Source organism: Rhinatrema bivittatum, chromosome 8 (assembly GCF_901001135.1).
Source record: "Rhinatrema bivittatum chromosome 8, aRhiBiv1.1, whole genome shotgun sequence".
NCBI lineage: Eukaryota > Metazoa > Chordata > Amphibia > Gymnophiona > Rhinatrematidae > Rhinatrema > Rhinatrema bivittatum.
This window is the reverse complement of record NC_042622.1, coordinates 118765033-118792181: the sequence shown is the minus strand read 5'-3', so window position 1 is coordinate 118792181 and position 27149 is coordinate 118765033. Positions and strand designations below refer to the sequence as shown.

The following is a 27149-nucleotide window of genomic DNA, read 5'->3' as shown; positions in this document are numbered from 1 at the left end:
ACCCTTGATCTGACCCAGCATTACACTTTCTTGTTCTCAACTGGTAAAAGAATCCTCCACCAATAGTGGAATATAGCCCTAACTTCTCAACTAACCCCCTAAGCCCTATTAGCTTGAACAGGGACTGCACCTACTTTTCCTCACCCAGGGGTAATCAACTCAGTCATTTTATTTTCAAACAGAACAGAGACAAAGTGCCACCTCGGTGGGGGTGCACTTTTTGAGCTAGAATATTGAAACAGTCAATTAAAGGAAAAATTGAAACAATCAAGGAATGTAATTTGAAGTTAAACCGATCAAACAGCTTACTCCTTTCTTGTCTATTCAATCCATCTCGGTTTCTTATCTTATTATAAACCCAAAAATTATCTTACCGGACATTTTAGGATTACCCATCAAACCCCTCCTCAAGCCACCATCCCTCCTCCGGATCATTGAAATGCATTTTATAAATCTTATATTTCCTTCTAATGTCATATTTTACTTATTCTGCTCTGAGCTGACTATGCGAAAACGCTTAGTACCTATAGAAACTTTAGTAGTATTATAATATAGTCTGTGCTATGTACATTTTAAGTTCAAGTTTTAAATTGCTTCCATCGCCACCGTTCGTGTTGCATTAGTTGTTAGGTGTAGCAGTCAATTTGTGGCACTATGCTAGCCTCCATCTTATACCTAGGCCACCTTGAGCTCTAGGGGGCAGCTGAACTGGCACGCGCGCTCCACATCCCTCAGCGTATGTTCCCATCCACCGTCCTACGACACTTTGCGCACGCGCACACAAGCACGCGCGCGCTTTGGCGTTTTGTTTTGGTCCCACGCTTCGGTCAGGTCACGTGACGACGGGCTCGCGCTTTCACCACCACCACCTCTTCTCGCGGTGCTTTGGGAACGGGATTTTCCCCTCTCCCCCACACTTTCCCCAATGGAAACCGGAAAATCTCTGGGAAGAGTCTCGGCCGGCGGCAGTAGCAGCAGCACTAGCAGCAGCGCTGACTTCTGGTGTGTGGTGTGAGTGACTGGGGTGGAAGGTAGGCTCGAGCCCTGCCCGGGTCAGGAACGGGAAGGGAGGTGGCGGCTTTCTTTTCTGGGGCCCCGTCAGAGCATTCCTGGAGGGTGCTGGACTGGCTCTCGGGCTGGAAAATATTGAGGCCCGGGAGGGAGGCCGGCCAAACTCGTCAGTGGGGTGTCACTGATAAATTGCGCATCTTAAACCATAAACATGTTCAATCTGGTGCTTAACCCCTGGGATAAATATGATGGACAGTTTGTAAACACTATAAGGTTTTGTTATGCAACAGGGTTTCTTAATGTACTTATGTTTGTGCTGCCTTTAGGTAAAATTGACTTATTTTGTCCTCTGAAAAATTGAATGCCATGTTTTACTGCTGTTGGAAAAAATATGTTGTCTTATGCCATTAGCATGCCGTAGGTTATAAGTATATAACCTTTAGAACGTGCTTATAATTATTTTTAGGAAAACGTCCCCATCCGGAAAAAAATAAGGTATTCGACCAAACCTTCCCCAGAACCCCCCAGCAGAGCATTCCTGTTATATGGTATGACTACCAGGTCTTCACACCAAAACTTTAACTTAGAGCTTTTGATGGCAGCATTCTTGCTTCATCTACATCAGGTGCTAGTTCTGTTGTCTCTACTGTAAATACAACTTATTCTAAATGATTGTTATAGTAAACTGGCATTATTATTATACTATACTGAACATGTAAGTCTGTTTTAAATTGATTTGTGATCTGCCTTGAGTACATTTTTGGGGGAGAGAAGAGGTGGAATATCAAATGTTCATATATGTGTACTCATTTAAATGCAAAAAATATGCATGTGGTTTGCTGATCTGTACTTCCTGCTGCATGTCAAATTCCAGTCCTCCTGCAAGGTCAGGGATTGTGAACTCAAGTTCTTTATAAATTGGTCTGGTTTTCAGGGTTTGTCTGATTATGAAGGAAATGTGTTTGATACATTTAAATCTCTGAGCCAGATTAATTTGCATAGTATGGTCACCCTAAAAACCAGCATTGTTTGCAGTATTTGGAAACCTGGAATTTTTCTGTCCTTGTACTAGAGATATTTCACAATTTTAGTACTAGTTGACAGTTTGTGTAGCACAATGAAAGTGCTTAATGTTCCTAAACTTAGAAAACTGTAATAATCTGTAATATAATCAAGGCTGGCATTGGGGGGGGGGGGGGGGGGGCAGCAAGCATGGTGGTTGTCCAAAACTTAGTAATGTCACTGAGAGAGAAAGTCTGGATGTTTGGCACTGGCTGGGCCCAAGTCTTAGTTTCTTCTTTAGGCACTGTCTTAAGGCAGGCTTTGAATATAGTAGCTACTTTAGAATTAGCAATATTTGGTTGTGTAGTATGGAGCAGGTGCTATGCATTTAACAGGGCACTGCTGTCTTAGTCCAATCTTTTTAAAAAGTTAGGTTTTCAGCCATAGAAATTAGCAGAAGCTCTAGCATTGTTATGAATTTTTGACTTAGGGCCAGATGTCCTGTGACTAAAAACTTTCATCATATAATACCGAAGATAGCTCTAGCCTGGGATGTTTTGTAGACAATGAGACCTCATATATTATGGCAGGGCTTTTGACGCGTTTGCCCTTAACGCCAAAGACAATATTATGCGGTGATAAAATCTCTGTTACACCGTATCACACTGTTATAATCATTGGTCTCTTTGTCAGGGTTTGGTAATAATTCCTTGTATCAAGGTTACAATGTTATGAAAGGCAGTGAGAAAGGTAAACACTTATCGTAGCGAGATAGGCAGATGTGCAGCAGGGATGAAATTCTGGCGTTGGCCAGACACGGCTCGTGTTTCTGGGAACCTTCTTCAGGGGCCGCCGATTGCCAGTATTATTCCCGGGTCTGCCGTCTAATTCTGCTACTGGGCTGCAGCGATATTCGGGCAGCCCGAATATCGCTGCTACTGGGCTGCAGCGATATTGGGGCAGCCCGAATATCGCTGCAGCCCAGTAGCAGAATTAGACGGCAGACCCGGGAATAATACTGGCAATCGGCGGCCCCTGAAGAAGGTTCCCAGAAACACGAGCTGTGTCTGGCCAACGCCAGAATTTCATCCCTGCTGCACATCTGCCTATCTCGCTACGATAAGTGTTTACCTTTCTCACTGCCTTTCATAACATTGTAACCTTGATACAAGGAATTATTACCAAACCCTGACAAAGAGACCAATGATTATAACAGTGTGATACGGTGTAACAGAGATTTTATCACCGCATAATATTGTCTTTGGCGTTAAGGGCAAACGCGTCAAAAGCCCTGCCATAATATATGAGGTCTCATTGTCTACAAAACATCCCAGGCTAGAGCTATCTTCGGTATTATATGATGGTATTTTGAAATAAATTCATAGAAGAATCCGTCATAAGTAGACAGTTTCAATTTAAAACTGTGACTAAAAACGGCATGGTTTTTATCAGAGCGAAGGTCCTGTCAAAAAAAATCTGAATGATTTATTTTTTAAGTAGTTGGCTAGAAAATTACATTAAAGAAGATCTCACAATGTGTAGAGAATTAGATTAAGGAAGAGCACATTATTTTTATTATTTAACATTTTTCTATACCGAACTTCGTGACAGGCGTCATATCAGGCCGGTTTACATCAAACTTAGGGGTTAAATTTAGTAAAAAAAACATATAACAAGAAGGCCGAAGTGCAGTTACAAATAACAGGGAGAATGAACTTGGAGGCTAGAGTAGCCAGGAAAATAAAGGACAGAGAAAAAACTGGAGAATGAACATGGAAGAATTAGCAATTACTGAATTTGTTCATTTAGTCAGTTGAGCTAAATCAAAGCACTGTTGCGATGTTATGCTTGAGGGAAGGCTTGGGCAAACAGCCAAGTCTTGAGTTTTTTCCGGAAGGTAGTCAGGCAGGGTTCTAGTCTTAGATCAGTCGGCAGGTTGTTCCAGATGAAGGGGCTGGCTGTTGAAAGTGCCCGTTCCCTCGTGGAGGTTAGTCGAGTGGATTTAGTTGGGGGAGCTTGAAGGGTTCCTTTGAGTGCTGATCTGATGGGTCTTGCAGAAGTGTATAATTTGAGTGGTATCTGAAGGTCTAATGGAAGTTGGTTGTGTATGGATTTGTGGATGATAGTGAGTGCTTTGTGCATGATTCTGTATTTAATAGGTAACCAGTGTAGGTTTCTGAGTATCGGGGTGATGTGAGTTCTCCGGTTAGTGTTGGTTAATATCCTGGCTGCTGAGTTCTGGAGCATCTGTAGTGGTCTAATGGCAGAGATCGGGAGTCCTAGAAGGAGTGAATTGCAGTAGTCTGTTTTGGAGAATATCGTTGACTGAAGTACTGTTCTGAAATCCTGGAGGTGGAGGAGGGGTTTGAGTCTTTTCATAACTTGTAGCTTAAAGAAACAATCTTTCGTAATTTTGTTGATTGATTTTTTTAGGTTTAAATGGTTGTTAATGGTGACTCCTAAATCTCTAACTTGAGTGGTCTGAGGAATAGAGGTTGACTGATCGTGTCTGGTAGAATGGTCGGGGGAGATGAGAAGAATTTCTGTTTTGGTTGCATTGAGGACCAGGTTCAGGCTGGTGAGTAGGTGGTTGATGGATTTGAGGCAGTTTTCCCAGAAGGAGAGCGTCTTTGGAAGGGATTCTTTTATAGGGATCAGGATCTGAACGTCGTCAGCATATAAATAGTGAGTTAGGTTGAGGTTTGTGAGTAGCTGGCAGAGAGGTAGTAGGTAGATATTAAAGAGAGTGGGTGAAAGAGAGGAGCCTTGGGGAACACCTAGGGTAGACTTGAAGATAGGAGATTCATGAAGTGGTTTACTTGGATTTCAGCAAGGCTTTTGATAGGGAGCCACATAGGAGGCCCATGAATAAAATGACAAGCCTGGGGGTGGGTTTCAAGGTGGTGGAATGGATTTCAAATTGACTGACAGACATCAGGTAGTAGAGGTAAATGAAACCTACTTTGAAGAGGAAAGATAAGTGGAATTCTTCAAACACTGGTTCTGTTCAATATATTTGTGAGTGAGAGTTTAGAAGGTGAGGTTTGTCTTTTTGTGAATAACACTAAGATCTGCAACAGACTGGACATACCTGAAGGAATAGAGAAAATGAGACATGATCTAAGAGAGCTCAAGGAGTGGTCAAAGATTTGGCAGCTGGGATTCAGTGCCAAGAAGTGCAGACGTGTGTGTGAGAAACCGATGTGCACAGGCTGGGAGAGAGCCCTTGGTGTATCAGTGTCAGACAAGCTGAAAGTAGTGAAGCAATACAACAAGGAGGTGGCCATAGCCAGAGAGATGCTGAGCTACAGAGAGAGAGGCATAACTAGCAGGATAAAGGAGATGATAATACTCCTGTATAGGTCATTGGTGAGGCCTCACCTGGAGTACTGTGTAAGAACATTACATGCCATACTGGGTCAGACCAAGGGTCCATCAAGGCCAGCATCCTGTCTCCCAAGAGTGGCCAATCCAGGCCATAAGAACCTGGCAAGTACCCAAAAACGAAGTATATCCCATGTTAATGTTGCTAGTAATAGCAGTGGCTCTTTTCTAAGTCTTAGTACAGATTTGGAGACCTTTCTCTCTAAAAGGATGAGGACAGGATGGGAGTGGTCCAGAGAAGGCAAATAAATGGTGTGGAGTCTGCATGGGAAGACTTATGAGAGGAGACTGAAGGACCTAAATATGTATACTTTGGAGGAGAGGAGAGATGGGGGAGATAGGATGTAGACTTTAAAATACCTGAAAAGAATTAATGATGTACAAAAATCAAATGTTTTCTGATAGAAAGGAAACTGTAGAACTAGGAGTCATGGTATAAAACTCCAAGGGGGAAGATTGAGAAACAGTGTTGAGGAAATATTTATTCACAGAAAGAGTGGTGAAGGAATGGAATGCCCTTCCGGAAGAGGTGGTGAAGATAAGAACAATATTGTAATTCAGAAGGGCTTGGGACAAACACAGAGGATCCCTAGTGGCTAGAGAATGGAAATGAAGAAATGGAGTAACCTCTGTTAACTTTAGTTTAACATTTTTGCATGGGAATACTGGTATGGAGCAGCAGTTACTAGCCTTAGCAAAAGGCATGGGGTAATCTGCAAGGAGCGGCAGTCATTATCCTAAGCAATTTGAAGGGCAGACTGAGTGGATCCTTTTAGTCTTTATCAGCTGTCACTTACTATGTTACTATGATCCCTATTTTATTTATTTATTTATTTATTTGAACTCTTTTATATACCGAAGTATAGCAAGCTGCCTTCACTCCGGTTTACAGTTTTAACAACTTATTACATATAACGCAAGGTGTAACCGTGAACAAACAACCAGTTACATTTAAAGCATAAAGCAGTAGTGTATAAACAGGTATTATAGTGTACAACCAAGTAAATTGGCCTTACTGTGTATAAACTTACTGTGTATATTTTTTTAGTTCATGGGAACAATGCTTAGTACATTTGGCTTCTAATTGCATTATATCCACATTTATTATTTATTTAAAGCTTTTTTATACCGACTTTCTTGATACAAATCAAATCAGATCGGTTTTCAGGGAACAAAGACCTTAACAAGAACATATTGTACATCATGATGTCTTAAGCATTTCACAAAGTTTCATATGATAGAAATCTATTCTAAATCTCCTTTTTTGACCAATGGCATTTTGTCAGATAGTTGTAAAATTCCCAATATATAGCAGATGGAGTTATTACATCTTTTTGTTATAAGCTTCCTAAGCTGAACAAGAACAACACCTTTTGGTGTACCTAAGCAAGCTTATAGTCAAATTTGAAATGGCCCAGATGGTTGTGCAATTGGATTATTTAAGTAGCCTCCCCTCCCCCAGCAGTAACATGTGCTTCTAGCCCATGAGGATCACAGCTGTGCACTTTTGACTCTTCTATAGTGAAATGCAGGTGGCTTATTATGGCAAGAGCTTCTATAAATATAAGTAGTTCTGATAGTTCACCTCTGAAATGCTTTTAATTTAGAATATAGTGGAAATATTGGCTTTTAAAATGAGCAAAAGTTGCTGTGTTAGTCCACTTGGATATGCAGAATTAATATATAGGTGGTCATTATAGCTTGTTTTGTAGACTCTTTTCTTTTAAAATTAGCTTAATTAAACCTGCACTGGTAGTTATCTTTGCTAATTTTATTTATCCCCTCCTGATAATGGTTATATGAATATATTAGAAGTCTAGCTGATTACCCTACATTGCACGATTATTCTGCTGCATCATTTGACAGTACTCCAGACATAGCTGCTGTTACACTTTATACACTAACTTATTTTAACACTAGGTTTAGAAGAGTGGTATACAGTGTAAGTTGGGTAGTGTGTGGAGCCTTTAATGTTGGGAACATAGGTCATGATTGGCTCAGTTCAGTAGTGCTGTATGAAATTGATTGCCAAATTTGAAGTGCATATTGTTCTTTTGTGGACCTTTCTGATATAGTATAAACTAAGGAGTGGATTGCACAACAAATCTTTCCTTCTGTCTGAGTAAACTTGGTAATATAAGGCTGCATTTCACTTTTTTTTTTTTTTTTTTGCAGCATGTAGAATTCATTGTAGCTCAGAATCCAGATAAGTATCTTTATATCTGCCTTGTGGGCTACAATACAAAGCTGTAGATAACATTTTCTGTTTGTATAGTGGGCTACCAATAATTCTTTGCAGCCACAGATAAGTGTTGTGTGCAGCTTAAGGTCACTGGTCAGTAGTAGTAAAAATCATTGCCATCTGTTTGTGGTCTGTCCTGTGCTGGACAACTGCCAACTTTCCTGACACTATTTTTGTAATTGGCCTAGCCGACAGCCTCACTAGAGAAGCATGTGATTGAATTAACCTCTCCCTTCTGAAATGACCCTGGTTTTTATGTTTTAATCACTAAGATGGTGCAGAGAAACTGATATTTATTTATGAAAATTTAATATAGAAGACAAAAGTATGCAAATTTTAACACACATGCACTTTCTCTACAAAATAAGATGTGTGATTGATTGCTTATATAGTAAGTATAAAATCCAAACAGGAAGCAAGAATTGACAAATATTTCCCCTTGCCCCACAGGGCAGCTATAGTTGAATCAGTGTTTCCTGTTGGGTGGAGAAATGTTAAGTAATAAAATGGATACATCTTTGGACAAATGTGAAATGTTTGAAAGTGATTACTGATATTGAGGGTGGATCTCTTGCTCCTAGGCCACTTTTCTATATAGAAATATGTTTTATTTGGGTACATGCAGTGAAAAGCTTTGCTTCATTTTGACATTTACTTTTCTCAGCATGTGAAGTGAATTTTTTTTTTGTTTTAATCATCTTAATTTAATGGTTTTTGTTATTAGAGGATAAGTTGTATTTTAACTATGCTTTATTTTTATTAATTTATAGGAATTGTAATTTGATGTACTTTTTTATTTTAGAATTTGCCTGATCTTATTTTGTTTTATAGTTGTATGATTGCTTATTACAATATTGTTTGTGTTTTGAAATTTGCATTTTGTTGTATTTAGTTTTATTGTACATCGCTTAACCAGAGAGGAACCAGACTGCTGGTACTAACCTTTAAAAAGGAGATAATACAGCTTTTAAACTAGATAATGGGGTAAAGCCAACAGCTGCTCAGAAGCGCATGGTTCAGAATGATGTATCTTTGAAGAATACTAAGAGAACAGGGAAAATAGTGTATCCAAGTAGAGAGTTGCAATAAATGCCAAAGTGGACCAGGTGTCTTTAAGGAAAATGCAGATAGATTCTAAGTTAAACCAGTCAACTGATGAGCAGATTGTTAATACAAACAAAAACATACTTTGAAATGCCTGCATACAAATGCTAGAAGTAAAAAAAATTAAGAGGGAGAGTTAGAGCAGAGGTGTACAAATGGGGCTGCCACCAACAAGCTTACAGCAGTAAGCCAGGATGGAAAGGCAAGAGTGCCCGCCTCAGTTGTCTGGGGCCTAGTGGAGTGGCGTACCACAGGGGAAGGTGCATGTGGCTTTTGGTGGACTCTGATCACACTGGCGGCTGACAGTGGACCTCATTCCATGAACGGCTGAGGTAAAATGGACACCCTGCCCGTTGTCTGTGCAGGCCTATGGTATTACAACTCGTGAGAGTAGCACTTTCTCTATGCTGATCTCGCGATGCATGAGATCAGCATGGAGGAAGTGCTAGTCTTGCCCATTTAAGAACATAAGAAATTGCCATGCTGGGTCAGACCAAGGGTCCATCAAGCCCAGCATCCTGTTTCCAACAGAGGCAAAACCAGGCCACAAGAATCTGGCAATTCCCAAACACTAAGAAGATCCCATGCCACTGATGCAATTAATAGCAGTGGCTATTCCCTAAGTAAATTTCATTAATAGCCGTTAATGGACTTCTCCTCCAAGAACTTATCCAAATCTTTTTTGAACCCAGGTACACTAACTGCACTAACTACATCCCCTGGCAACAAATTCCAGAGCTTTATTGTGCGTTGAGTGAAAAAGAATTTTCTCCGATTAGTCTTAAATGTGCTACTTGCTAACTTCATGGAATGTCCCCTAGTCCTTCTATTATTCGAAAGTGTAAATAACCGATTCACATCTACTCGTTCAAGACCTCTCATGATCTTAAAGACCTCTATCATATCCCCACTCAGCAGTCTCTTCTCCAAGCTGAACAGCCCTAACCTCTTCAGTCTTTCCTCATAGGGGAACTGTTCCATCCCCTTTATCATTTTGGTTGCCCTTCTTTGTGCATTCTCCATCGCAACTATATCTTTTTTGAGATGCGATGACCAGAATTGTACACAGTATTCCAGGTGCGGTCTCACCATGGAGCGATATAGAGGCATTATGACATTTTCCGTTTTATTAACCATTCCCTTCCTAATAATTCCTAAAATTGTTTGCTTTTTTGACTACTGCAGCACACTGAGCTGACTATTTTAAAGTATTATCCACTATGATGCCTAGATCTTTTTCCTGAGTGGTAGCTCCTAATATGGAACCTAACATTGTGTAACTACAGCAAGGGTTATTTTTCCCTATATGCAACACCTTGCACTTGTCCACATTAAATTTCATCTGCCATTTGGATGCCCAATCTTTCAGTCTTGCAAGGTCTTCCTGTAATCTATCACAATCCGCTTGTGATTTAACTACTCTGAATAATTTTGTATCATCCGCAAATTTGATAACCTCACTCATCGTATTCCTTTCCAGATCACTTATATATATATATATATATATATATATATATATATATTGAAAAGCATCGGTCCAAGTACAGATCCCTGAGGCACTCCACTGTTTACCCTTTTCCACTGAGAAAATTGAACATTTAATCCTACTCTCTCCTGTCTTTTAACCAGTTTGTAATCCACGAAAGGACATCGCTTCCTAGCCCATGACTTTTTAGTTTTCTTAGAAGCCTCTCATGAGGGACTTTGTCAAACGCCTTCTGAAAATCCAAATACACTATATCTACCGGTTCACCTTTATCCACATGTTTATTAACCCTTTCAAAAAAATGAAGATTTGTTAGGCAAGACTTCCCTTGGGTAAATCCATGTTGACTGTGTTCTATTAAATCATGTCTTTCTATATGCTCTACGATTTTGATCTTAAGAATAGTTTCCACTATTTTTCCCGCCACTGAAGTCAGGCTCACTGGTCTATAGTAACCCAGATCGCCCCTGGAGCCTTTTTTTAAATATTGGGGTTACATTGGCCACCCTCCAGTCTTCAGGTACAATGGATGATTTTAATGATAGGTTACAAATTTTAACTAATAGATCAGAAATTTCATTTTTTAGTTCCTTTAGTACCCTAAGATGCATACCATCTGGTCCAGGTGATTTGCTACTCTTTAGTTTGTCAATCTGGCCTACTACATCTTCCAGGTTCACAGTGATTTCCTTCAGTTCATCTGACTCATCACCCCTGAAAACCATCTCCGGAACTGGTATCTCCCCAACATACTCTTTAGTAAACACAGAAGCAAAGAATTCATTTAGTCTTTCTGCAATGGCCTTATCTTCTCTAAGAGCCCTTTTATCTCCTCTGTCTTCTAATGGTCCAACCAACTCCCTTACAGGTTTCTTGCTTCGGATATATTTAAAAAAGTTTTTATTATGAGTTTTTGCCTCTATGGCCAACTTCAATTCAAATTCTCTCTTCGCTTGTCGTATCAATGTTTTACACTTAACTTGACAATGCTTATGTTTTATCCTATTTTCTTCAGATGGATCCTTCTTCCAATTTTTGAAGGATGTTTTTTTGGCTAAAATAGCCTCTCACCTTCGTTTTAACCATGATGGTAATCGTTTTGCCTTCCTTCCACCTTTCTTATTGTGTGGAATATATATGGACTGCGCCTCTAGGATTGTATTTTTAAACAATGTCCATGCCTGTTGAACACTTTTAACCTTAGCAGCTGCACCTTTCAGTTTTTTTCTAACTATTTTCCTCATTTTATCAAAGTTTCCCTTTTGAAAGTTTAGTGTTAGAACTGCAGATTTTACTTATTGTCCCCCTTCCAGTATTAGTTTAAATTTGATCATGTTATGATCACTGTTGCCACTGTTGCCAAGTGGCCCCACCACCGTTACCTCTCTCACCAAATCCTGCATTCCACTAAGAATTAAATCTAAAATAGCTCCCTCTCTTGTTGGTTCCTGAACCAATTGCTCCATGAAGCAGTCATTTTATTACATCCAGGAACTTTGTCTCTTGCAAGGCCTGAAGTTACATTTACCCAGTCAATACTGGGGTAATTGAAATCTCCCATTATTATTGCACTGCCAAATTGGTTAGTTTCCCTGATTTCTCTAAGCATTTCATCATCTGTCTGACCATTTTGCCCAGGTGGACAGTAGTATACTCCTATCATTATACTCTTACCCAACACACATGGGATTTCTACCCATATAGATTCTACTGAGCATTTAGTCTCTTGTATGATCTTTATCCTGTTGGACTCTATACCCTCCCGGACATAAAGTGCCACCTCCCACCATCATTGTGGTATAATTTGTACCCTGATATAGCACTGTCCATTGGTTATCCTCCTTCCACCAAGTCTCTGTGATGCCAATTATGTCAATCTCATCATTTGCTGCTATACACTCCAACTCTCCCATCTTATTTCTTAGACTTCTGGCATTGGCATACAGACATTTCAAAGTGTGGTTTTTGTTTGTATTAATAACCTGATTTTCAGTTGTTAGGTATAATTTGGAAATCATTAGCTTCGGTGATTTTTTACATATAGGCACATGGACTATGTTTGCTTTTAATGGAACCTCTCTGTTGGGATGCCTTAACTCTCCTGTTTCATTAGTATCCTTCAAGGATACATCTCTCCGAACCATGCACTGCTGAGTGACTGCTTTCCCCCTTTTTCTAGTTTAAAAGCTGCTCTATCTCCTTTTTGAAAGTTAGTGCTAGCAGCTTGGTTCCACTCTGGTTAAGGTGGAGCCCATCCTTTCAGAAAAGTTTCCCCTTACCCCAAAAGTTTCCCCAGTTCCTAATAAAGCTGAATCCCTCTTCCCTGCACCATCGTTTCATCCACGCATTGAAACTCTGGAGTTCTGCCTGCCTCTGGGGACCTGCACGTGGAACAGGAAGCATTTCAGAGAATGCCACTTTAGAGGTTCTGGATTTCAGCTTCCTACTTAAAATCCTAAATTTGGCTTCCAGAGCTTCTCTCCCACATTTTCCTATGTCGTTGGTGCCAACATGTACCATGACAGCTGGCTCCTCCCCAGCACTGTCTATAATCCTATCTAGGTGACACGTGAGGTCTCCCACCTTCGCACCAGGCAGGCAAGTTACCAGGCGGTCCTCACGTCCACCAGCCACCCTGCTATCTACACTTCTAATAATCGAATCACCAACTATGATGGCCGGCCTAACCCTTCCCTCCTGGGCAGTAGCACTGAGAGACTTGTCTTCAGTGCGAGAGGACAATACATCACTTGGAGAGCAGGTCCTTGCTACAGGATCGCTTCCTGCTACACCAGGGTGATGTTCTCCTACTGGGAGACCTTTCTGATCCAAGGAGCACTGGGGCTGCCAGACTGGATTTGGGACTTGACTAGTATGTCCCTGAAGGTCTCATCAATGTACCTCTCTGTCTGCCTCAGCTCCTCCAAGTCAGCTACTCTAGCCTCCAAAGATCGGACTCGTTCCCTGAGAGCCAGGAGCTCTTTGCACCGAATGCACACATACGATCTCTCACCGGCGGGTAAAAAGTCATACATGTGACACTCAATGCAAAAGACTGGAAAGCCCCCCTCTTGCTGCTGGACTGCTGCCTTCATCTTAGTTTTATTGGGTTCCTGGTTAAGTTTAGGATACTAAAGGAGTTGGAATGAGAGTACTTTAAATTTACAGGTGAATTTACTAATTTATCAGCTAGTGTCCTACAAGGGGGGGATTAAAATTTCAATAAGGGCTGGTAAAATAGTATGATTTAGATAAGACCCTGATTGATTTTTAATCAGAAAGTGTCTCGTGCCTAAAAATCAAGGGTTGAGTGGGTGGGAAAGACAGACACTAGAATTAACTAATGCTGGCTTGCTTATTACCTCAGACACTCACAAACTCTAAAGAATATATCCCTTAATTTCCCCTTTCACCAAACTTTTATAAGCCCAAAAAATTTCTGAAAACTATATTTACCAATCCTCTTTAACCACCTATAAATTAATCTTCTCTCTGTTAACGGAAGGGTTTGAGATTCGCGCGCCTAATGGTGCCGCTTCTGATCCTTTTCTACTGCAAAGGGTGCGGGGCTTCTGGAAGCTGGGGCTGCGGACGTCAATCCCTGGAACGCTTGTGGTGACGTCTGGACTCCTCTCCTGGGGGATGCTGGGAGCAGTATGCACATGAGCCTTCCGGTCCTGCTCTACTGTTTGTCATATCTTGGGGCCTGCACAGTTGAGACAGCAGAATGGGCTTAATTTCAAGATGCAGCAATGAGCGATCGGCTCCTCCCTAACAGCCTTGTGGCAAAGGTAACAGCTGCAACAGAGGAGTGAGAGAAGCTCAGTGGATGCCAACAGAACAAAGACAGGGGGCCTGCCTTCAGTGTATGTATGTGTATGACTAGGAGCTTGCCTGTTTGTGTGTTTGAACTGTTGCTTTCCTGGGTTCTCTTATGTGCAAGTGAGATGAATGGGGGGTCTGTGTGTGTGTGAGAGAGAGAATGGGTGCCTGTCTGGGGTGGGGGGGTCTGTGTGTGTGTGTGTGAGAGAGAGAATGGGTGCCTGTCTGGGGTGGGGGGGGTCTGTGTGTGTGTGTGTGAGAGAGAGAATGGGTGCCTGCCTGGGGGGGAGGTCTGTGGGTTTGTGAGAGAATGGGTGCCTGCCTGGAGGGGGGGAGGTCTGTGTGTGTGTGAGAGAATGGGTGCCTGCCTGGGGGGGGGGGAGGTGTGTGTGTGTGAGAGAATGGATGCCTGCCTGGGGGGGGGAGGTCTGTATGTGTGTGTGTGTGTGTGTGTGTGAGAGAATGGGTGCCTGCCTTGGGTGGGGGGAGGTCTGTATGTGTGTGTGTGTGTGTGAGAGAGAATGGGTACCTGCCTGGGGGGGGGAGGACTATGTGTGTGTGAGAGAATGGGTGCCTGCCTGGGGGAGAGGTCTGTATGTGTGTGTGAGAGAGAGAATGGGTGCCTGCCTGGGGGAGAGGTCTGTGTGTGTGTGTGTGTGAGAGAATGGGTGATTGCCTGGGGGAGAGGTCTGTATGTGTGTGTGTGAGAGAGAGAGAAAGAATGGGGGGGTGTCTGTATGTGTGTGTGTGTGTGAGAATGGGTGCCTGTCTGGGGGGGAGGTGTGTGTGTGAGAGAGAGAGAGAGAATGGGTCCCTGCCTGGGGGGAGGTCTGTATGTGTGTGTGTGTGTGTGAGAGAGAGAGAGAGCATGGGTGCCTGCCTGGGGGAGAGGTCTGTATGTGTGTGTGTGTGTGAGAGAGAGAATGGGTGCCTGCCTGGGGGAGAGGTCTGTGTGTATGTGCGTGTGTGAGAGAGAGAGAATAGGTGCCTCCCTGGAGGGAGGTCTGTGTGTGTGTGCGTGTGAGAGAGAGAATGGGTGCCTGCCTTGGGGGGGGGGGGGTTCTGTATGTGTGTGTGTGAGAATGGGTGCCTGTCTGCCGGATTGGTCAGCGTGGGGGTGTGTGTGTGTGTGTGTGTGTGTGTGTGTGTGAGAATCGGTGCCTGTCTGCCGGATTGGTCTGCGTGGGGTGTGTGTGTGTGTGTGTGTGAGAACGGGTGCCTATCTGTCGGATTGGTCTGAGTGGGTGTGTGTGTGAGAACGGGTGCCTGCCTGGGGGGGAGGTCTGTATGTGTGTGTGTATGAGAGAATGGGTGCTTGCCTGGGGGGGGTTCTGTATGTGTGTGTGTGAGAGAACAGGTGCCTGTTTGTCGGATTGGTCTGCGTGGGTGGGGGTGTGTGTGGAGTATGAGAACGGGTGCCTGTCTGCCGGATTGATCTGCGTGGGAGGGGGGTATGTGTGAGATGGGTGCCTGTCTGCCGGATTGGTCTGCGTGGGAGGGGTGTGTGTGTGTATGAGAACGGGTGCCTGTCTGCCAAATTGGTCTGCGTGGGTGGGGGTGGGGGTGTGTGAGAACAGGTGCCTGTCTGCTGGATTGATCTGCGTGGGAGGGGTGTGTGTGTGTGTGTGTGTGTGAGAGAACAGGTGCCTGTTTGTCGGATTGGTCTGCGTGGGTGGGGGTGTGTGTGGAGTGTGAGAACGGGTGCCTGTCTGCCGGATTGATCTGCGTGGGAGGGGGGTATGTGTGAGATGGGTGCCTGTCTGCCGGATTGGTCTGCGTGGGAGGGGTGTGTGTGTGTATGAGAACGGGTGCCTGTCTGCCAAATTGGTCTGCGTGGGTGGGGGTGGGGGTGTGTGAGAACAGGTGCCTGTCTGCTGGATTGATCTGCGTGGGAGGGGTGTGTGTGTGTGTGTGAGAGAACAGGTGCCTGTCTGCCGGATTGGTCTGCGTGGGTGGGGGTGTGTGTGCGTGTGAGAACAGGTGCCTGTCTGCCGGATTGGTGTGTGTGTGTGTGAGAACGGGTGCCTATCTGTCGGATTGGTCTGAGTGGGGGTGTGTGTGTGTGTGTGTGAGAGAACGGGTGCCTGTCTGCCGGATTGGTCTGCGTGGGAGGGGTGTGTGTGTGTGAGAATGGGTGCCTGTCTGCCGGATTGGTCTGTGTGGGAGGGGTGTGTTTGTGTGTGAGAACGGGTGCCTATCTGTCAGATTGGTCTGAGTGTGTGTGTGTGTGTGAGAATGTGTGCCTGCCTGGGCGGGAGGTCTGTATGTGTGTGTGTGTGTGTGTGTGAGAGAATGGGTGCCTGCCTCGGGGAGAGGTCTGTATGTATGTGTGTGTGTGTGAGAGAATGGGTGCCTGCCTGGGGGAGAGGTCTGTATGTATGTGTGTGTGTGTGAGAGAATGGGTGCCTGCCTGGGGGAGAGGTCTGTATGTATGTGTGTGTGTGTGAGAGAATGGGTGCCTGCCTGGGGGAGAGGTCTGTATGTATGTGTGTGTGTGTGAGAGAATGGGTGCCTGCCTGGGGGAGAGGTCTGTATGTGTGTGTGTGTGAGAGAATGGGTGCCTGCCTGGGGGAGAGGTCTGTATGTGTGTGTGTGTGTGAGAGAATGGGTGCCTGCCTGCGGGAGAGGTCTGTATGTGTGTGTGTGTGTGTGAGGATGGGTGCCTGCCTGGGGGGGGGAGGTCTGTGTGTGTGAGAGAATGGGTGCCTGCCTGGGAGGGGGGGAGGTCTGTATGTGTGTGTGTGTGTGTGTGAGAGAATGGGCGCCTGCCTGGGGGGGGGGGTTCTATATGTGTGTGTGTGTGAGAACGGGTGCCTGTCTGCCGGATTGGTCTGTGTGGGTGTGTGAGAACGGGTGCCTGTCTGCCGGATTGGTCTGCGTGGGTGGGTGTGTGTGTGAGAGAACGGGTGCCTGTCTGCCGGATTGGTCTGCGTGGGTGGGGGTGGGGGTGTGTGAGAATGGGTGCCTGTCTGCCGGATTGGTCTGCGTGGGTGGGGGTGGGGTTGTGTGAGAACGGGTGCCTGTCTGCCGGATTGGTCTGCGTGGGTGGGGGTGGGTGTGTGTGAGAATGGGTGCCTGTCTGCCGGATTGGTCTGCGTGGGAGGGGTGTGTGTGTGTGTGTGTGAGAATGGGTGCCTGTCTGCCGGATTGGTGTGTGTGAGAACGGGTGCCTGCCTGCCGGATTGGTCTGCGTGGGGGTGTGTGTATGTGTGTGTGTGAGAACGGGTGCCTGCCTGCCGGATTGGTCTGCGTGGGGGTGTGTGTATGTGTGTGTGAGAACGGGTGCCTGCCTGCCGGATTGGTGTGTGTGAGAACGGGTGCCTGCCTGCCGGGTGTGAGAACAGGTGCCTGTCTGGGTTTGGGTGTGTGAGAACGGGTGCCTGCCTGCCGGATTGGTCTGCGTGGTGGTGTGGGTGTGTGAGAAACGGGTGCCTGCCTGCCGGATTGGTCTGCGTGGTGGTGTGGGTGTGTGAGAACGGGTGCCTGCCTGCCGGATTGGTCTGCGTGGGTGTGTGTGCCTGGGTGTGTGTGTGTGTGTGTGTGTGTGTGTGTGTGTGTGAGAATGAGTGCCTGCCTTGGGGGTCTGTATGTGTGTGAGATTATGAATAGGTGCCATCTTCATTTTAAGAAGCCTGAATAAGCATGTACTCAGGAGACATTCAAAATCAATTCCTTCCATACAATTCTCCCATTTATCCAGAAGGGGAAATGAATGTCGCTTTGGATCTAAAAAATGCTTACATTTATGTTCCCATCCATCCTTCCCACTGGCAATACCTGTGATTTATGGTGGACTTTTCCCACTAGCTATACAGAGTGCTCCCCTTTGGCCTTTCAGCATCACAGAGGGTCTTTACCAAGTGCCTGACTGTAGTAGCAGTGCATCTGCGGTGTTAGACTGTCTAAGTATCTCATTACCTGGACGAGCAGCTTGTGACTGCAAACTCCTAGGATGGTGTGCTAACCTCTGTTAGTCGATACAAGTGATACAATCACTAGGATGCTTAGTGAATTTTGAGAAAATTCTGATTCCCTCCCAGAAAATCAAGTACATTGGGGAGTGGATAGATTGTCTATAGGAGAGAGCCTTCTTTCTGTCAGATTGGGTGAATACTCTCAAATTCCTTGTGTATATACTGTAGCCTACAGATCTGTCAAAGGCCAGAGAAGTTCTAGTTATTCTGGGTCACATGGTGGCAGTAATTCACGTAGTTTCACGAACCCACCTTCACATATGGCTCTTGCGGTGGGATCTCCAATCCTAGTTGGCCCAGCTCACTCAACCCTTGACAACCAGAGTGAGAATTTCATAGCAAATGAAGCAGGATCTATGCTGGTGGCTAGTATCCCTACATCCTTCAGGAGGGAATTGCACTCTATTTCCTCTCCAAGTTACACTGGTAATGGTTGCCTCCATTAAAAGGTTGGGGGCCCCACATGGGACTCTAAAACTGGAGGAACGTGGTCATTCGCAGAAAGTTTCAAATCAACCTCTTAGAACTGAGAACGAAAAAATGTTTTAACAACATTCACTCGCTTCCTCCAGGGGAAGAGCATTCTCTTTCAAACTGACAACAATTTAGCTATGTTCTTTGTGAACAAGTAAGGGGGCACAGGATCATGGACTCTTTGGCACAAAGCAATAAAGATATAGGAATGGATATGCAAACATCAAGCTGTCCTGCATGAGTTTGGGAGAATGGGTGCCTGCCTGCCGGGATTGGTCTGTGTGTGTGATCTCTAGCATGTTAGCAAATCTCCTCAGCAGAATTTTTTGACTACTTGAATGGTCTCTACAGTACTCTATAGCTGACAGACTATAACAGAAAACTGGAAAAATGTTTGCTTCATTCTTCCCAGTGAACTCAGATCAGCTCAGGATGCTTTTCTGCTTGATATAGAAACATGATGGCAGAAAAAGTCATATGGCTTAACTAATCTGCTCATCTGCCCAACTAATTTAGTTTTACAATTCCCATCACTCTCAATAGGGTAGTCTTGCACACGCACCCGAAGTTCTTGCCTAAGGGTGGTGTCAGACATCTATCATAACCAGTCCATCGTCCTGCTAATTTTCTTTTCCAGGCCCCATTCGCACCAAGGTGAATAAGCCCTGCACAGTTTGGATTTCAAAAAAGACTTGGTCTTTTATCTGGAGTGGACAAAAGCCCATAGACAGTCCACCTAGCTTTTTGTTTCTTTTGATAGGCTGGGCATTGCCATTGTTAAGTGGAAGTTTTCCATTTGGCTAGCAGACTGCATCTTGAGGGCCATGTCAACTCATTCTGATCAAGCCATGGCAGCATCGGTGGCTCACTTGTGAGTATTCCCCATGGAGGAGATCTGCAGAGCTGTGACATGGAGTTCTAACCACTCATTCACATCACACTACTGTTTGGATAGAGATAGCCGATGCAAAAGCAGGTTTGGCCAATCTGTCCTTCGGAACTTGTTTGAGGTTTAGTACTGAACTCTATTCCTGCCAAGGGCCCATTATTTCTGTTCAGACTAGCCCCCTTCCTATTACCAACAAAACGTTGTGCCTGTTGACATCTGTTTTGTTGGTCCCCTTTTTTGTTGGGGGGGGGGGAGGGAGGACGTCTGTAGCTAGGGATTCACCCATGTGTGAGGACAGCAGGATGTCAGTTCTCGCGAAACCTGCCCGCCTCCCCAGGGAGTTGGGTTTCCACTTCATGGATAATAGTATTACTATTTTCTTATTTTATTGGAATTCTATGTTATAAGACTGAAGGTATCCCGTGTGGATGTGTGGTATAATGTATGCATGAGCATGCTGAGAGAGGCTTAGTCAAAGCTCTAGAAATTTTGACATGTTTCCCATGCTGTACTCCATTGGATGATGTTATCCATGTGTGAGGATTGGCATCCTGCTGTCTTCTGAGAACACCTGTTATAGGTAAGCAACTCTTGTTTTATTTTGATAGAAGCTAGGACAGGGAAAAAACCATATTAAACAGATTGGGTTTTAAAAACAGAATTTACTTTTTGCTTGCTGAAGCCATAAAACAGACAAAACTCTAAACACCATTAAGAAATCCTTGAAAATTAATTTCTTTTGAATAAAATCCTTACATTAACAAGTAGGTCAAATAATTGTAATGGGCATCATGGTCATGGCCTGGCAATATCTATGTCCTGAAGATGAGGATATATTTACACAGGTGTGCAGTGTGTCCAGTTTTCTTTAAATCTCAGTCTTACAATGGAAGTGTTTTCCATTTACAGTTGCTCTTGATTGGATGGATGCAGCAGCATTTCCACATTAAAAAAATCATTCAGAATTAAGTTGGTAGGCATGTGCAAATGATTGCAATTACATTCAGCCTCAGGAAACTGATTGAAGTCAAAGGAGACTGTTCTAAAAAAAAATCTTCACTGGGGTATCACATTCCAGCATTGTGTGCTTATGAGAACAACATATGTTGTCTAATTGTAAAAATAGTCCCAACCAAAATGGTATCATAAATTAGTGCTGCTGAACAGACAGTTATTTGTTATGAAAGTCATATTACTACAAGCAAGTTTACACTTTTTGCTGCTTGTAACCAAAACTTTCACAACAAATAAGTTCATTGACTATCCTGTTCACAAGGATCTTCATTTTCAGTTATTTTATTTTACCTGGGAAATTCAATGTTATAACAAAAAGGGTAGAAAAATAACTTTTACAGTGTTTTCTCATATATTATAACAAAGCCATTTTTTTTCACATTTTTTGTTTTGTTATAACATTGATATTCCCATGAAAAATAAAATAAAAGCTGAAAAAGAAGGTTCCTATCTGTTCAGTATGATACCACTTTAGTGTATCTATCGGGGCTTCCTGAACTTTTAGCCAATGTGATCTCATTTTCGCACTTAACATAGAAATAGAGAATGACCGCAGAAAAGGACCAAACAGTCCATCCAGTCTGATCAACAAGCTTATGGTAGCATCTGCTGCGCCATACTAGTCATCCCCTTATTTAGTTTCCCAGACTATCAAAGTCAGGGCCCTTGTTGGTTGCTGTCTGAGTCCAATTTCTTGTTACCTCTTGCTTTTGAAGCAGAGAGCAATATTGCATCCAAAGTATCAGGCATGTTGGTTAAGGATAGTAACTGCCACACCAGCAAGTTCCCCCCATGCTTATTTGTTTTCCAAGACCGTAAAAGCCAATGTCCTTGTTGGTTGCTGTCTGAATCTAATTCTTCTTTTCCTCTTTTTCCCCCTGCCATAAAAGCAGAGAGCAATAATGGAGTTGCATCAACAGTATGAAGGCTTATTGGTTAAAGGTAGTAACCGCCACACCAGCAAGTTACCCCCATGCACTCTTTTCTTCATTTCCATCCTCTAACCTTTAGGGATCCGCAGATTTATCCCATGCTGCTGCATCCATCTTCCCATGCTGCTGCATCCATCTTCACCGCCTCTTCCAGAAGGGCATTCGAGGCATCCACCACCCTCTCTGTGAAGAAATATTTCCTGTTGTTGGTTCTGAGTCATCCTCCCTGGAGTTTCATTACGTTACCTCTAGTTCTACTGATTTCTTTCCAATGGAAAAGGTTTGTCGATTGTGCATTTATTTATTTATTTAAAATCTTTTCTATACTGTCGTTAAGCTAGTTGCCGTCACAACGGTTCACAATAAGGCACATAATTTCAAATTTAGATGTGTTGATTTATATGAACTAAACAGGTGCCATCAAATACTGTAACATAGTTTCATATTAAATATTACTTAGTGGTTGTGATAAGTCATGTCTACTTTAAGTATGTCGGCTCTAAGATAAATTAACACTTAAGTCTGGTCCTCTGTTGTTGCAATCTAATAGAGGTAAAGTAAAATAAAATATATATTAAAACCTTTCAGGTATCTGAAGGTCTTTATCATATCTCTCCTGTATCTCCTCTCCTCCTCCATGAACCCAGACAATGACCAAAACAAATTTGTTGCTTACATTCCAGTATAAAAAAGTGGTATATGAATCATTTTAAATAAATAAAATAAATTAGCAGAGGTGCATCTCCCCTCCAATAATCACTCTAGTCTCTCTCCCTGCATTCCAGCTGATACTCTCTCTTGACCTCCATCCTGTCCAGAGGACCTCTTTGCTTAACTTCCTCCCCTCTAGCTGATTCCCCAGATCTTATCACCTCTTCCAGACCTTTTTGCATCCTCCCAACTGATCCTCTCTTACCCGAAACCCTTCTTATAGCCCACAACTTATCCTCTTCTCACCCTATCCCCTCTCACCTTCCAGCCTCCCCTCCATCCCTTATCTTACATCCCCCCAGTCAGTTTTCTGTCATTCCCCCCTCTCACACTTCACAGCCAGTCCCTCTCCACCTGATCCAACCCTCATACCCTTCTTGCATCTGTCTCGCAGGCCCCACGCTGACTTCCACTGCTAATGCTGCTGGCATCTGAAGAGTTCTGCCATTTGCGTCACTTGTAACCCACAGCTGAAGGTTTTGTGACCCCATTTGGAGTCCCCATCCACAGTTTGGGAAGCCCTGGTATATTTCCTCATCTTTGGATGTTATTTTTGGTAGATGAGGATGTGTTGCTCCATTTTTGAAGTTTTATCTATATATCCTTACAGACATTTGGGGGACTTCAGTGTAATTTTCAAAAATCCCGTTTTGAGTAGACTCTCAATAATTTTTTTGAAGTGTCTTTTCCAAGATTTGTTCTTTTTCAGTCTTGAATATAGCCAGATTTAGCGAACATTCCACATCAGCTGAACCAGATGGGTCACTTAGGATGGGAGAAGCAACATGGTTCAAAGTTGGAAAGTTAGTGAGTTAGATTAGGCATTGCGAGACATGCATGGAATTCACTTTCCAGTTTTTCACTTTTTGAAGCCACAAAGGATGACATAACATGAAATTAGTCTTGAAATTTATCTGTTGAGGCCACACTTTTGTGATGATGGTCAAACAGTACAATTACTTTCTAGAATGATGCATCATTGTGAAAAGCTTCAGGGGACAAATTGCAAGTGACAGTAGCTTCCCATTTTCGGAACAGGATTCTAGTTTTATCTGTGCTTCATATAGAGGTTGAAGTGTTTCAATTAGCAATTCAAATTTTATACAGAGGTGTTTCCTAGCTTCTTGTGTAGCTGCTTGCATTTTTAGTTTTTTGGCTTTTCCACCGTTGAACTGTTTGTGATCTAAAAGAAACATTAAGACTTGTCGTGCTTTTTGCATACTTTGTGCAGCCAAAAACAAACTAAACCATTTTGTAGGTACAACAGGTATTGGAATACTGCATTAAAATACAATTTTTGTACCAAAATTAATTATGAACTATTTTAAATTACCCAATTTTGGAATACATATTACATGAGACACTGCAACAAAGGGGGCGGTGGCAGGTGATTGCAGACTGCAACAAAGGCTTCGTAGTCAAACATCAAGCACGCTGGCTGTCCCGCAGCTAGCAAACCCAGCAAGCCACTGTCTGCATGAAGACCCATAAAGCATAAAAAAAAAAAAGATTGAAAGACAGCCTGATCGAAAAATGGAAAGGAATGCCAAACTGCTAGAATTGGGGCTTGAGTCATTTACAAATGGTAATGGAACCCACTTAGTGAGCACTAGCGGGGATAATGTCTCTAATGTCCGGGTGGGTGCCCACCTCAGGACCAGTGATCATCAAACGGTGTGGTTTGATATCGCAAATAGGATATGGAAAAGTCACATGAAGACAGAGTTTTGAATTTCAAAAATACGGACTTTGTTGAAATGGTGAAGTACCTGGAGGGAGAACTAGAAGACTGGGAGAAAATGAGAGAGGTGGAACAACAGTGAGCCAAACTAAAAAGAGCAATTACAAAGGCAACTAATCTATATGTTAGAAAAGTAAACAAAAGCAAGAGAAATAAGAAACCTATCTGGTTCTCAAAGGAGGTGACTGATAAAATAAAAGCAAAAAGAACAGTGTTCAAAAAATATAAAGGATCCCAAAAAGATGAACACAAGAATATCTGGTGAAACTGAGGGAGACGAAGAAAGCAATCAAGAAAGCAAAAAGGCAGGCGGAAGAAAGGATTGCCAAAGAGGTAAAGCAAGGTGACAAAATATTTTTCAGATACATCAGAGAAAGGAGAAAGATCCGATGTCTTATAGTGAAATTGAAAGGTGAAAAGGATCAATGTGTGGAGAGAGACAAAGAAATGGTGGAAATATTGAACAAGACATGGGGGGATTGGGGGGGGGATGGAGTAGACAAAACTGTTTACAGAAGAGAATGTACGGGAAGAGCTAGGAAAACTGAAAGTGGACAAAGGCATGGGACCTAATGAAGTTCATCCCAGGATACTGAAGGAGCTCAGAGATATGCTGGCTGGTCCGCTGCATGACCTGTTCAATAGAACCCTGGAAACGGGAGTGGTGCCGAGTGATTGGAGAAGAGCGGTGGTGGTCCCGCTTCACAAGAGTGGGAGCAGAGAGGAGGCTGGAAACTACAGGCCAGTTAGCCTCACCTCGGTGGTGGGAAAAGTAATGGAGACTCTGCTGAAGGAAATGATTGTGAACTATCTATACTCAGGAGGATTGCTGGACCCAAGGCAGCATGGATTCACCAGGGGAAGATCCTGTCGGACAAATCAAAAATTTTTTTTTGATTGGATGACTAAAGAATTGGATCGAGGAAGAGCGCTCGATTGTGATTACTTGGATTTCAGCAAAGCTTTTGATATGGTCCCGCCTAGGAGGCTTGTGAATAAAATGAGAAGTTTGGGAGTGAACGCCAAGTTAGTGGCATGGATTTACAAACTGGTTGATGGGTAGAAGACAGCATGTGATGATAAATGGAACCTACTCTGAAGAGAGAGCGGTGTGAAGTGGAGTGTCACAGGGATCGGTGTTGGGACCGGTTCTGTTAAACATTTTTGTGAGTGACATTGAGGAAGTGTTAGAAGATAAAGTTTGTCTATTTGCTGCTGATACTAAGATCTGCAACAGAGTGCACATGCTGGAAGGAGTAGTGAGAATGAGACGTGATTTAAGGAAGCTTGAACGGTGGTCGAAGATATGGTAGCTGGGATTCAATGCCAAGAAGTGCAGAGTCATGCATCTGGGGTGTGGTAATCCAAGAGAGCTGTATGTGATGGGGGGTGAAGGGCTGTTGTGCATGGAGCAAGAGGAGGGACCTTGGAGTGACAGTGTCTAGTGATCTGAAGACGGCAAAGCAGACTATAGGTGATTGCTAAAGCCAGAAGAATGCTGGGCTGCATAGAAAGAGGAATAACCAGTAAGAAAAAGGAGGTGGTAATGCCCTTGTACATGTCCTTGGTGAGGCCTCACCTGAAGTATTGTGTTTGGTTCTGGAGATCTTATCTTAAAAGGGACAGAAACAGGATGGAGGTGGTCCAGAGAAGGTGGACAAAAATAGTGGGAGGTCTCCTTCAAATGACTTATTAGGAGAGGTTGAAGGAACTAAATATGTAAACCCTGGAGAAGAGGAGGTGCAGGGGAGATATGATACAAGCCTTCAGATACCTGAAAGTTTTTTGTTTCGTTTTTTTAGTTTTATTTTCAAAATTTTTCAAAATACATAGTCAAATCTTGACATTTATGAAATATCGAACAATAAAGAAGAAATAAAAAAACAAATAATGAATTACTGTTATACAGAAACAATAGAAGCAATTGTTCTAATGAGACCTCCATAAGGGGAAGGGGGGGGGGATTCACTATTAATGAAAATACAAAAGGAAATATGACCAGAAAAACATAATTCCGCTGTTTCATGAACACTATTATTAATATTAAGTGGAAATAGGTATGGGACCCTCTCTATTTTGCAGAAACCTCTCTAACTGATCGGGTTCGAAAAACATATGCTCAGTGTTACCCATTTTAACTAAACATTTACATGGATAATAGAGAAGAAATGTGGCACCAATATCTAACACTCGCTGTCTTTTTTGCAGAAAAGCTTTCCGTCTCGTCTGGGTGGTTTTTGCTAAATCAGGAAAAATAGCAAGCTGTTGGCCACAAACCTTTTATCTGGGGTTCGAAAAAAACATTTTCATAGTCCAAATTCTATCAGACTCCAGGGCAAATACAACCAAAAGAGTAGCACAACCCTCAATATCATTCTGCGAATCATTAAGATTATCTAAGAGGATTACTTAAGGGTTCATTATCCAAAGGTTCAACAGGTCTAGAGGAAATATAAAAAGCCTTAGTAATAGGGGGAAAAATATTGTGTGGAACCTTGAGTACGTCTACATAAAATTTCCTAACATCTCCATAGGTGAAATAATGGAGGACTTAGGAAAATTTAATATCCTCAAATTCAGTCTCCTTGAATTATTTTCTAAAGCTTCTAACCTACGCCGGTTAAGTTTTTGCCCTTTAATCAAAACTATATCACATTTTCCTAATGTTTCATATTGTTTTTCCAATTTTATAATATGCTCTATATTATTATTTCATCATGACCCCACGACCTGAGATTGAATAGAACTAACAGCCTTAGAAATACTTTCAGTTTTGGTCCCAAGAGATATTTCTAATTCCTTAATAGCAGTCCACAACATTTCCATAGTAATCTGCATTGGTGTCTCAGGCAAACTAGGATGAACTCCAGAAAAATATATCACTGGGGAATTAAAAGTTTGTGTCCTTGCCAAATATTCCAAAAGAACAGGTTCCCTCACCTCAGAGAGAGCCTGTGCAGCAATATTAGGTTGCAAATGGTTCTCCTGCGAACCTGTTAAATACACAGATTTCAACTTGGGTGGTAAATGAGCGTCAGGGCTAAGGGAAGTGGAATTCCCTGATATAGTGGGCACAATGGCCCCCTTGCCTACTTGAGGCATCCCTGAAGGAGTACTGGTCCCCAAAGGCTGTAAAAACCAGTCAGTCGTAGACTGGGATACGGAAGAGGGAGGAACTGTAGGGTTGGAGGGGAACACTCGAACAGTCCCTTTCCTCTTGTTCCCCATGCGATAACAGGTTTAATGCCCAAATGAAATATAGAGGAGAGAGAGGACTTACTTGGAGGAGGCTTTGAGTCAAGCGGCACACCAATCAGATATTCCAGTTGTTCTAACTTGAACAAAGCCACGCGCCTCTTTGGC

At 43.2% G+C, this 27149-nt stretch overlaps 1 protein-coding gene across 4 annotated transcripts in view; it reads left to right on the top strand.

Moving 5' to 3' along the window:
* Nucleotides 1-849: 849 nt before the first annotated feature.
* RABGAP1 (RAB GTPase activating protein 1) overlaps nucleotides 850-27149 on the top strand; it is a 545250-nt gene continuing 518950 nt past the window's right edge. For 2 of the 4 annotated variants that reach the window (XM_029610921.1, XM_029610920.1), the window contains exon 1: nucleotides 850-1002. The gene's annotated coding sequence lies outside the window, so the exon portion shown is untranslated. Of the gene's footprint in view, nucleotides 1032-27149 lie in introns of all 4 variants that reach the window. The other 2 variants (XM_029610918.1, XM_029610917.1) reach the window with 2 other exon arrangements.